Genomic DNA, 13,202 nt, shown 5'->3' on the forward strand with positions numbered 1-13,202 from the left:
GGAGTAATTTTAAAGACTTTTTAAATTTACTTTAGGATAATTTCATAATTAATTAGGTACCGTTTGTAAGAACGGGTGCGTAGGGGGTGCTTGTACCTTACCCTCGCGTAACCAAACTCCCGATCCCGGCTTTGGTAATGCAGACCAATTCTACCCTTAACTGGATAGTAACTAAGTGTTCTAACCGTACTAAAAGGTTAGTGACAACTCCATTCTTATTTTTTCCAAAAATATTAAATGATTTTTATTTCGCCACCCGGGGCACCCGCGCTTCGGGACGTCGCGACACAAGGTACAGTTACACTTGGTTTGTCATGATCTACTATAGTATTTATTTCCGTAATAGATACAATCATAGTTATGTTGAAGATGCCAACAAACTAATGATGAAAGAAAGTTATCTCATGAGACATGATGTTGCTCAATATAGTTTAAAATGAATGAATCATTACGAACATATGGTTAAAGAGGTTAGTGTTGAACAATATGGGAAACAATATGACACCTTTTTGAGTTCACAACAATTTTTCCCCTCTGATTAGATTTTTTTCCTACTCAAAATGCCTAAAAGTATCACTCACAAAAAATTTATCAAAAGAAAGACTCCACAATTTTGGGAAAAAAAAAATTCATAGATAGTTAGTGGATGTTGTTTACATGACATTTGTTTAAGATTTATGAGAGATTCATTTAGAACTCCATGGAAATAATACCCCCAGAATTGAGAAGTATGCTACTAAATCTAAGAATTTGCATGGGATATTATTACATACATACATAAAGCATGGATTTCAACAAAAGGGTAACTATCAAAGGGTAACTATCTAGAAGTGATGTCATCTTCACTAGTCTAAGGGTGTCAAAACACTCCAAATGTTAAACCAATCATTATAGAGGAAGTATAAGTCAAAGAAATGCTCATCAGAATATGGAGAACTTTAGTGTGTCTAATGCTAAAGCAATAAATTCGAAAGAAAGTTATAACGCCAATTATTGTCAAAAGTTGAAAGTTGAAGAGAACAATTAAATAATACCAATGGTGTGTGTATAAATTTCTCGAATTCATGTTAGTTTAGAATCATATTTGATTATAATTTCATATTTTTTTAAGATGAGCTATCATATTTATTAGTAATGCATACCATAAACTACACAAAAAAAGGATAAAAAAATTGAATAATATATTATATAGTTAAATTTTTTGTTGTTCAAATATAAATATATGTACAATTTTTTGAAGCACCATTCTTTATACTATTAAAACTCCATATCTGAGCCCCCACGACATGGCACGGTGAAAAGGCATTAGCAAATAATAAGGAGTATCGTGGGTTCAATTCTAGGTAAATACACTCACGGAACCAGTGGTACTTGTAGATTGTGAGAGTTTACTCTGTGAACTAGTGGGAATCGTGGATGGTGAGAGTTCGCTCTGTGAGCCAGCGGAGACCGTGGATAGTGAGAGTTCTTTGTGAGCCAACGGAGACCATGGATGGTAATGGAGATGTGTCTCGGGAGTCTGGTTGGCCGAACGTCCAACTGATGCATAGAAGTTGGGTCTGCAACCAAACTTTACCCTTATCAGCGAGACCTGGAGGCAAAGGACGCTAATCCGTAGGTTTGGTGCCGCACCAGGGGGTCCGAAGAGTTCGTTGGTGGTTGGAGTTCCTATGTAAAAAAAAAAAAAAAACTCCATATTTGAAATCTAAAATAAACATTGAACCAATTTTAAAATGCATGTAGACATTAGAAGATGTACATTTCATTGGCTTGGTATTACAATTTGATAATTATTTTAATTTTTTAAAATTTGATTGGAGGTCTACATTGGATATGAACTACACAATTCATTATTGCATATCTTCCATTATATATCTCTTCAAACCCTTTCTATGATTCGAGCCAAAGTTTCTAAAATTTAGATATTGGAATGTTTCAAGTGATCGCTAAAATTATCTCTCTGAAAATGAATAATAATCATGCTACTTTATATGATATAAATAAATAAATTTGATCTTATAAAAATATTTTGTATTTTAGCTATCTCATATGGGTCAAATTTAGGAGTTATACAAATAATGAGACGCATACAACAAAGATACTCAAACCTTAAAAGTTATATGATGTAAATAATTTAATTAGGTTTATTCAAAGAGGTTATAATATAGATTTATTTAAAAATTAAACAATGAGGCATACATATGTTACGAATTTCAAAAGTTAATAAACTAGTATGTTTTCGGGGTTGAAGAAAAATATATATGAACTTAATTTCATGAAATTATTTATTTAGTTTTAGATATTGAATATCCAAAATACAAGTTGTACTGTATTATAATATGTCTAGGTTTAATTAGGAGTTTGTTAATATCAAATTAAAATAATTAGTTTGAAGGTGGGAAAAACATACAATTTTTTAATATTTTATTCAAAACTATCTGTAAAGTATAAAAAAGTTTATGTAGTTTATAAGGTCACTAAGGAGACATTCAATTTTAAAAATTGTATACATATATAAAGTATAATTGGAATATATATATATATATATATATATATATATATATTAATTTAAAGAAAATATAAATATTTGAGATCTTTTTTGTGCTCGAGAAAATCATGATTTTTTTATTAAATTATTTACTATCCAATATTTTATTGCTTTACTAAATTTATGTTATTCCAATAATAATAATAATAATAATAATAATAATAATAATAAATTAATTCCAATGCATGCAAACTGTGAGTAATGAGTTAATAAAAGCAACAACTAAAGTTAAATATTTGAGATTTATTCAAGGCTCAAGAAAATCATAATTTTTTGATTAAATTATTCAGAATCCAAATTTTCATGTTTCATTAAATTTATATTGAAGTAGTATTAATATACGAATGAATAGAAGACATATAACATGTACATAAATAAAAAAGACAATAATTAATTTAGGATAAATCTATTGAGGATGACAACTAATGAAATGAAAAAAAAAAAAATAGGACATGAAAGTTTCAACGTGGGAAAATATTGCATGTTATGGATACATACATACAAACATATATATATATATATATATATTGTTGCGGGGAAAAATCGGTGACGATCAATAGGGGTGCTCCCAAATCTTTGGTGACCTAAAAAGAATAGAAAACAAAAAAGGCTTGGAGGACCCGAGGTGTACTCCGGGGGATCACTCCGATGCCTAAGTAAGAGGGATGCTCTAGAGAGGGAGAATGCAATAGTAGAATAGGTTGAATGACTTCCCTTGGCCTCTTCCCCATATCCCTTCTTATAAGGGCTCGAGTTGACCCTTGGTTGATTCATCTTTATCGCGCGGGGGCATGAATCGCTCTCAGGTCATAAAGTGCGTGCGCCCATCACTCGGCTATTTAAGCCGTTGGTGTGGATCTCTCCTCCTCTTTATTGGGTTGGAACTGATTGCTCATCAGAATGTTTGACCCGGAGGAGGCGCGGGCCAGGTGTTGACCTGCTCTTATTAGCTAGACTATTTTGGGCGTATCAGTTGTCCCCCCCTCAGTTTCAAATTTCTAGACGGAATTTTGAACAATCGCTATGTCTGCACTTTCCCTCCAGAATATGTAATGCTCCCTCTTCTTCTTCTTCTTCTTCTTCTTTTTTGGGTGTTTCTGAGCTAATATTTTGAGCTGCTTCGTGGAGAACTTTTACCGAGCTATTCTGAGCTGGGCAGAATTTGCTGAGCCGATGTTCCGAGCTGATATTTCGAGCTACTCCGTGGAGGACTTTTACCGAGTTGTTTCGAGCTAGGTAGACTTTGCCGGACCGATGTTCCGAGCTGCTCCGTGGAGCATTTTTCCCGAGCTGCTACGCGGAGGACTTTTGTCGAGCTGTTCCGAGCTGGACAGACTTTGTTGAGCTGGTGTTCCGAGTAGCTCCATGGAGCATTTTTTCTGAGCTGCTATTCCAAGCTACTTCGTGGAGCCTTTTTCCCGAGCTGCTATTCCAAGCTAATACGCGGAGGACTTTTGCCAAGCTGATGTTCCGAGCTGCTCCATGGAGCATTTTTTCTGAGCTGCTATTCCAAGCTGCTCCGTGGAGCATTTTTCTCGAGCTTCTATTCCGAGTTGGGTAGACTTTGCCGAGCCGATGTCCCGAGCTGCTCCATGGAGCATTTTTTTGAGTTGCTATTCCAAGCTGCTACGTGGAGGACTTTTGCCGAGTTGATGTTCCGAACTGCTCCATGGAGCATTTTTTCTAAGCTACTATTACAAGCTGCTCCGTGGAGCATTTTTCCCGAGCTGCTATTCCGAGCTGGGCAGACTTTGCCAAGCTGAAGTTCGGAGCTGCTTCGTGGAGTATTTTGGCCGAATCAGATTCTGGCCGATTAGATGTTTGCCGAGTGATTTCATGCAACGTTTTTGTGTAGCAATTCTAGTCGAGTTGCCTTGTAGAGCGATTTTGTCATCCTGCTTTGTGGTACGTTTTAGCGGAGCAGGTTTTTCTGAGTAGCTTTCCCGTGCAGCTTTTTGGCTTACTTGTTGTTGGCCTCAAGAGCGGTGCTCTTCATTTGGGTCAGTTTCGCCTAATGAGTCGTGCTCATTTTCTGGGCCGTCGTTGGCCTCATGAGTCATACTCGTCAATTGGGTCTGTTTCTCCTATTGAGTCATGCTCATTTGCTGGGTTTTCTTTGGCCTCACGAGTCGTACTCGTCAATTGGGTCTATTTCGCCTAATGAGTCGTGCTCATTTGCTGGGCTATTGTTAGCCTTACGAGTCGTACTCGTCAGTTGGGCCTATTTTTCCTAATGAATCGTACTCATTTATGAGGGGTTTCAATCTAACCCTTTTTTCAAGGTGTCGTCGTTGTCCTTTCAAGACATTGTTTATCTTGCAGAAGTGTGATAAAAGCATGTTTAAATATGCCGTACCTTGGGAAGTCGCTTAAATTAAATTTTCTCATTTATGGGGTGTCAGTTTGATGCTTTTTCTGAGGCGACGTTGTCCTCCCGAGGCGCCGTCTATCCTCGGGAAGTTGCCTATTCTTGGTATTGGTGCCACGACCGTGCACGCGCAATGATTTTCCATACGTACAGGGTCTTTGTGCCCTTTCTCTCTAGAGATGCAATCCTTTTTCTGCAGACGAGATTTTTTGAGATTCCCGCTTACTTGGGGATTTGTGCCGCCCTCTCTCTATAAAGGTCGGGCCCCCTTCATTCGTTTCTCATCTTCATCCAAAGGGTCCCCTACTTGTCGTTAGGTATGCTCTCCCTTGTCCCCTTTCTCCCTCTTTGTGTTGAATTGCATATTTGTTTTGTTGTTCTTCATGTTCTTCATTGTTCTTGCGTTCACTTTGCTTGCTTGATCTTTTCTTGTATGGTAACTTTGCTGTTTTCACGCAAAATTTATTGGTTTGATCTGTTTTGGCATCTTTCCTTCCTTGTTTTTGAAGGTGGCTCACCCGTTTGATCCGTTTGTAAAAGTTTTGTTTTGTTCGCTTCACTTTTTGTTTCCCTGATGGAGTCTTCCTCGCAGCCTTTGCGGCCTCCGACTACAGTGAGGAGCACTCGTTGCGACTTCACCCCCTTTGATTTGCAAAATGTTCGTTACTTTTTTGCCATTCCCTAAAGTATTACTGTTAGGTTGCCCTCTATTTCAGAATCAGCCCTTGATCTGCGCTCTGAGGAGCTCTGCCTATATACGGATTACTTGGACCTAGGTCTTAGACTCCCTTTTCCCCCTTTTATCTCTAGTGTATTACGTTTTTACCGAATAGTGCCCTCACAATTGGTTCCGAACTCCTACCTTTCGCTCACCTATTTTGCTGTCCTCCTGCTTCGTCTGGGCCATCAGCCTATAGTTCCTCTCTTCAGGAGTTACTTCTAGATACGGACACACTCTATAGAGAAGGAGCTGTATTTTTTAAACTCTTTACCAAGTTATAAGCTTTTTATGCCGAGCAGCACTTCCATACACAATTGGAAGTCCCGGTACTTCTTCGCCTTGGGAGAGTTGAACTACACGAGCTCTCTTGTCTGGTCTGCTCCTCTGGATGGTAACGTTATCTATCCCTATCCATATTTTCATGCAAGGATGCGTGTAGGTTATTCGTTGACTCTCCTATTTCCTTTTCACCCTTTTTTTTTTGTCGTTTCGGTGCGCCACATTCTTCCGAGGCTTTCCCCCGAGGAGCAGGCTATCTTGAAAAAGCTGTGAGCCCTTGGTGAATAGGGGATTGTCCCTCACGAGGAGTTGCTCTAGGAGCGTGTACTCGTGCAGTGGGGGATCAACCCTGTTTCCCCAAGTCTTACCTTGCCTTTGATTTTTATATATGTGTTCGGTTATTCCTGTTATTGTTGGTGTTTTTATCTTTTCTCTGTGTCTTTGCAGATATGGACTTTAACAGATATGAATCTCTCATGGGGGAAGCTAAGAAGCAGAGGGTGAGTAGAAGCAGGAAGAAGAGAAGGGAGCTCGAGGGAGAATCATCTCAAAGGGACGCACCTGATATAGGTGATACTAAAGCCCCTGCTGGTGAGAACATTGCTGCTCCCCCTTTGGTCCCCATGGCTTATACTGAGGCAATCTTTCATAAGCCGACCCATTAAGCTTCTGCTCTACACCGGATGGTCCATGTGGGAGACTATGTGCAGGCTCAATGCTCTCATCCTGATGTTCTTTCAGTGAAGATCCGACACACCTCTTACCAGGTATACTTTTCAGTTGGGTTATTTTTCTTCTTATGGTGGAGTTTTACTAATCCATTTTCCCCTGTTTCCTTTTTCAGCTAGTGACAATGGCCTTGGCGCAGGAGGAAAAGGTGGCCGAGATGTACCGCCAAACACTGGATGCGAGGGAGAAGTATGTAATTGCTCAAAATGAACTCCACGATGCCGAGAAATGGGAACTTGCTCTCTAGGGGGAAGTTGAGCGTATCTGTAGAGAGGAAATTCCTGCAACTGCTGTTGATGCGGCTCGAACTGCTGTGAAGAAAGGGCTCTTTGCGGTTCGTCTTTGACACCGCAAAGACCTATCGATTAGGTTTCTGGAGGTGTCAGGAACAAATGAGAACTAAGCACCCGAATCTCCCTTTGGAGGGCGTTTGCTCGCACGATTATGGAGACGAGAGTCCGAACTCTGCAGAGGATGAAAACGAAGAGGGGGAAGAGGAGGAGGCAGGTGTAACGACCTGCTCATTTTTCACACATTTTTTTTTATATATATTCCACATCATAAAATCAATACTTCATATCCCACAATCCAGCTCAGCAGGTCACCATCCACCTGGTCCCGTGGGTACCAGGGATATAACAAAACATACAGCAGAAGCCTACGCAGCAGAAAGTATAAAATCATATACATCTCATCATAATGTGCATAACACAGTCCAGAGTCACTACTATCACTATCTCACAGTATATACATCTCAAAAATGAAATCTAGGGACAATCCTCACAAAACCTATCTGTTCCTACCAAAAACTTACCCTTCCAAAGAGGGCAAACAACTGCTCTATAATAGCGGGGCTTTTCCTGCTCTCCTATCAGGGGCTCCTGAAAAAAGTATAAGATTTAGGGGTGAGACACCTCTTAGTAAGGGAAATAAACTAATACTAGTGTGTGGCAACATGAGTAATCCGTGTTCTACATATAACATACATAACATATCCAATACTGTTTATCAAATATGGGAAAACATATGTATATCAAAACATGACAGAACATACTGTATTTTATAAACATAACTCATCTCATATCATAATAATAACATAAAAATCATCTTGGTAGGTTAGCTGGCTATTGTCATGTATTACCCCCACATGACTGGGTTGTGTGGCCCGAAGGCAGGACCCGATAATGGTTGGCCGACCACTGCCAAGTCAATAGTCTAGTCTGTAGGTCCGATGGGTCTACCCAGACTGCTCCGTACACCAGGGGTGATAACAGCACACTTCTTGAAAATAACCACATCGACTATCCAATCTCACACCACTCCATACAGCGGCGTTAACACAGATATCATGATCACGAAGACCATGGACACATAGCAACGGTACCGTGCAAGTGCTAGCCTAAACCAAACCAACCAGGTTCTGATATCATATACATATACTGAAACCGTGATACATAAATATCTCATATCATTTATTCTCACATCAATCATATCATTTCACATATATACATGTATCATGAAATCATCGGCCCGTATGCCGGTATTATACATTTTATCATAGCTCGGCTCGTACGCCAGCTACACATAGCACAGCCCGTACGCTGGCAAATCATAATCACATAGCCTGACCCATACACCAGCTACACATAGCACAACCCATACGTTGGCAAATCACATCACATAGCCTGGCTCGTATGCCAGCTACACATAAAAAAAATCTCGGCCCGTACGCCGGTTTTTCATCATAAAAATCTGTACCATACACATTCCTAGAAAACAGTATATCACAATATTTTTACTCATGCCACACAACAGATTTTCCACATATTCAACATACGTTCATTTTCACAGTATTTTGCAAATATAAAACATATATATAAACATTTACATTTTTCGTAAATCAAATGCTAAGTGTGTGTATATATATATAAGCATTTTCTCAAAAACAGAACTAGCTTAGTTTATCCCCTTACCTGATCCTTGAACAGCCCCTAAGAAACTCTTCCTTGCACCCGCAAGGTTCTTAACTCAACACCCCTGAAATTGAAAACTCGCAGAATTAAACCCTAGTATTTCAACGTGTATAACATTTCTTATATCTACCATTAAGTCAAATTCGGCTTAAAAGCCTTACCTCAACTCAGGGATGATTCCCAATGTTTCCAATTAAGACCCTTGGAAACGAAAATCTCTAGTATTAAACTTTAATATTTCCATGCGTAGAACGCTTTTCTCAACTGTCAAAACTCCAAAAATTGAGTAAAAAGTCTTACCCTAGATTTGGGATGGTTTCCTCCTTACTTTCACCGACGATCCGCTCCGGAAGATTTGGAAAGAACTTCCCCAAGAGCGTCGTGGTGACTTCAGATTGTCGATCCGACGAAAGTCTGGCCTGAAATTGATGAAAGAATGAGAGAGGACCGAAGAGGAGAGAGAGAGAATGAAAATTTTTTAATTGTTAAGTTAAAATCGGATTTTTCATATTTATAAACCCGTTGGATTTGTAACGAGTCCGACCTTCGTCGACGAGTCCTTCAAAAATTTCGTTGAAGAAATCCACCCTTCGTCGACGAAATTCAGTCGACTCAAAAACCCCTCTCGACATTTTCTCGTCGACGAAGCCCTGTGTTCGTCGACGAAATCTCTTAAGCCTTTGTTGACGAATCCCCTGTATTCGTCGACGAAATCCTACTGAACTCCCTTTTGTTTTTCCCTTTAAATTCGGGTTGTTACAGTAGGAGAGGGGAGCAAAGCGAGTTAGAACATTGAAATTTTATTTGTAGCTCTGTTTAGCCTTATTGAAGTAGTACAACTGATGTAATTGAGAATTTATTACTACGTTGTATGAAACACTATATGAATAATACTTTTTCAACATATCATAGTTCCATGTATTACGAATTTTCTTCCCCCCTATCTCCTCCATTTTGTATGTCCCTTGTTTAATCTCTGCTGCAACTTGGTATGGACCTTCCCAGTTTGGCTTTAGCTTGTGTGAGCCCGACTCTTGTGTGCTGATTTGATTCTTTCTAAGGACCAATTCTTCGGGCCGGAAGTTAAGTACTCTTACTCGATGGTTGTAGTATTTTGCCACCCTTTGTTGGTAGGCGGCAATTTTTATGCCAGCTTGATCCTGTCTCTCCTCTAGCAAGTCTATTTCTGCCCTGAGCTCTTCGTTGTTGTCCTGCTCATTGAAGTATTGCCTCTGCCAAGAGGGGATACCCACCTCTGCCAAGATGACAACTTCTACCCCAAAGGCTAGCATGAATGGGGTTTCCCCTGTCGCGGCTCGCTAGGTTGTGTGGTATGCCCAGATGATGGAGGAGAGCTCTTCTGCCCATCTTCCCTTCATAGTTTCGAGCCTTGTCCTTAGGCCATATAGTATGGTACGATTCATGTTTTCGACCTGTTCATTGCTTTGGGGGTGTGCTACCGACGCGAAGAGTAGTTAGATGGATAAGTCCGAGTAGAATTTTCTAAAGCACTCATCATTGAACTATCTCCCATGATCAGTGATTATGGCCCACGGAATTCCGAACCGATAGACCACTGATGCCCAAATGAATCGGGTGATGTTTCGCTCAGTTATGTGGGCTAAGGTGTAAGAACCCAAACCGTGAGGTATGACTTTATTAAGTAAAAAAGGGGTAAAAATGGAATTTTGCGAAATTCATCGACAAAGGTCATAATTCGTTGACGAAGGTAGAAGGCTTTTCGTTGACAAAATTCAGAGGTTCGTTGACGAGGAAAAGCTGAGAGGCAGAAGTTGGAAATATTAAGATTCGTCGAAAAAAATTTCGCCGCATCGACGAAATCCCTGACGACTTCGTCAACAAAGACACCAATTCGTCAACGAAATCCCTCAGGTCAAAGGCCTATAAAAGATCTTTTCGGGGTTGCTTAGTTGCTAAGTTTGCAAATTCTCTCTCTCTCTCTCTCTAGGAATTGAAGCTCTCTCTCTCTCTCTCTCTCTCTCTCTCTCTCTCTCCTCGATTGCTTCACCGTTTATCGCCGGAATCACAAATCCAAAGTTACAGCGAGGATCAGTGAAGGATTCTTTACGTTTCTAGCGGATCGGAATCTTGTTTGGAGGATTTTGGGTTTTGGGCTAAAATCGAGGTAAGGCTCGGTTTTCTTTTCTGATTTGGTATATGTGTAGTAGTACAGATTGTAAGTACGTATTGTATTGTGGTTTGTAGGTTTTGGAGTCTCGGTTCGTAGTTTTGAGGACCTTAGAGTTCGTAGTTGGAATTTGGGTTAAGGTAAAGGGATTCTATTTATATCAGTCCATTTTCGAAATCAACATCGGTAAGCCTGTAGGCTACGATCGTATGTTTGTTTTGACTACTTATTTGGGGAAATCTATCAGGTAAAAATGTAAGATTTTCGGGTTACAGTTTTCAGGAAAATTGAAGATTTCGGGTATCATCTCTACTTTATTTGAAAAACCGTTCATCTTATTTAAACTGCATTATTGAGGTGACCGTAATCAATATTTGCATAAACTGTATACTTGAAATTGTAAATGATATGATTTGCCGTAAACCAAATAAGTGTGGTATGTATGGATGTATGTATTTGTTCCAGGTATTTGTAAAACAACTATGTGGTGGCTAATTACCGTACGCTGAAATGTATAGGAACGTGAGTTCCAAAATGATTTCAAGGATTTGTAAAACAGCCAAGTATCGGGTAGTTATTGTGGGCGAGAGTGGCCGACTCTATATTCGGGGTGTGAAATATCACCGGTATGTTTCAGCTGGTCACCGAAGGGTGTGTTCTACACCGTACGTAGCAATGTAATCATTGTGGGTCTGAGATCGTCGCAGCGTAGTTGTGCATATGGCAATGTAATCGTGGTGAGACTGGGTGGCCTTGTGTAGTTGCGTATGTGGCAATGTAATCATTGTGGGCCTAGGTCTTTGCTTCGTAGTTGCGTGTGTAGTAATGTAATCACTGTGAGACTAGGTGACCTTGTGTAGTTGCATATGTGGCAATGTAATCACTATTGGGTCTGAGTTGTCACATTGTAGTTGCGTATGTAGCAATGTAATCGATGTGAAACTAGGTGACCTTGTGTAGTTGCGTATGTGGCAATGTAATCACTATTGGGCTTGAGTTGTCGCATTGTAGTTGCATATGTAGCAATGTAATCGATGTGAAACTAGGTGACCTTGTGTAGTTGCGTATGGAGCAATGTAATCATTATTGGGCCTTGATCGTCGCAGCGTATGTGGCAATGTAATCGCTGTGAGATGAGGTGACCTTGTGTAGTTGCGAACTAGTGTGACGACACTGACCGTATGTATGTATGTATGTATGTATATTTTAGGTATCGTATGAACTGGAATGGTTTTTGTGAAAATACTGGAACTGTATGGAAATGTATGGAACTGTATGAAACTGTACGAATTGTTTCAAATTGTATCGTATGTAAGTGTTATGAAGTATGTAAAATGACACTGGTATGCCACACACTGATATAACATGTTTTCTCCCTTACTGAGAGGTTGTCTCACCCCAAATATATACAAATATTTTTCAGGTCCTTCGGGTAGCCGAAACTAGCATCCTAGCGTCCAGAAGTGAGGGGTGTCGTTTAGCTACTACTAGTGCCTGATAGGTACGAGTTTTTGGTAATCAGGTTGTCGTGATGGATTTTGTAGACGCCCGTAGCATGTATGGTATTCTTAGGGATGTATATCCTTGTATGGTATAGACTCTAGTATGGTACCGTTATGTATAGAAAGATCGTATTCCGTTGCATATTTTGATGGGTATGGATGTTTGTGTGTATGAAAAAGGGACATCCGTTCACCCCATGGGGTTGGACCCTCTTTGTATGTTGTATCTTGTATGTTTTATTTGATACAGAGACAGCTTTGGTTACTCGAATTCACCTCCGGGTCCCATTTTCTGGTTCGAGGCATGACATAAGGCTTCAACTTCTACCCACTTAGTGAAGTAATCGATCGCTACCAGCAAGAATTTCCTTTGTCTGGTTGCCGGGGGCAGAGGTCCTAAGATATCTATCCCTCATTGGGCGAAGGTGCAGGGGCTGACAAGAAGGAAGAGCGGATTGGAGGGTGCGTGTGGTATTCCCCTGCAGCGCTGGTAGCTGTCACATCTTTTAACGAGCTCGATTGCATCCTTCCTTATCATGGGCCAGTAAAACCCTTGCCGTAGGACTTTATGAGCTAGAGCCCTGTTGGCTAGATGGTTTCCACATATTCCTTCGTGGATTTCTCTCAGGACGTAGTCTCTTTCTTCTTTACTCAAGCAACGGAGGTACGACAACAACAAAGATCGTCTATAGAGCTCCTAATTTATCAGTGTGTATCTTGCCGCTTTCCTTCTCAATTTAAGGGACTCCTTATTATCCCTTGATATGGACCCATCGCGGAGGTAATGCAATAAAGGTGCCCTGCCCTCCAGTTTCCATCTTTGACTTCGGAATGCAGTGAGTTGATATTGTACACCTCGTATGAGGGGTTCGTGATTTGCTCTAGGTAAATTGCATCCCTCTATTCTGAACTGGTTGCCGAGGCCAATTTCGC

This window comes from Malania oleifera, chromosome 3, assembly GCF_029873635.1.
Source record: "Malania oleifera isolate guangnan ecotype guangnan chromosome 3, ASM2987363v1, whole genome shotgun sequence".
NCBI classification, from domain to species: domain Eukaryota; kingdom Viridiplantae; phylum Streptophyta; class Magnoliopsida; order Santalales; family Ximeniaceae; genus Malania; species Malania oleifera.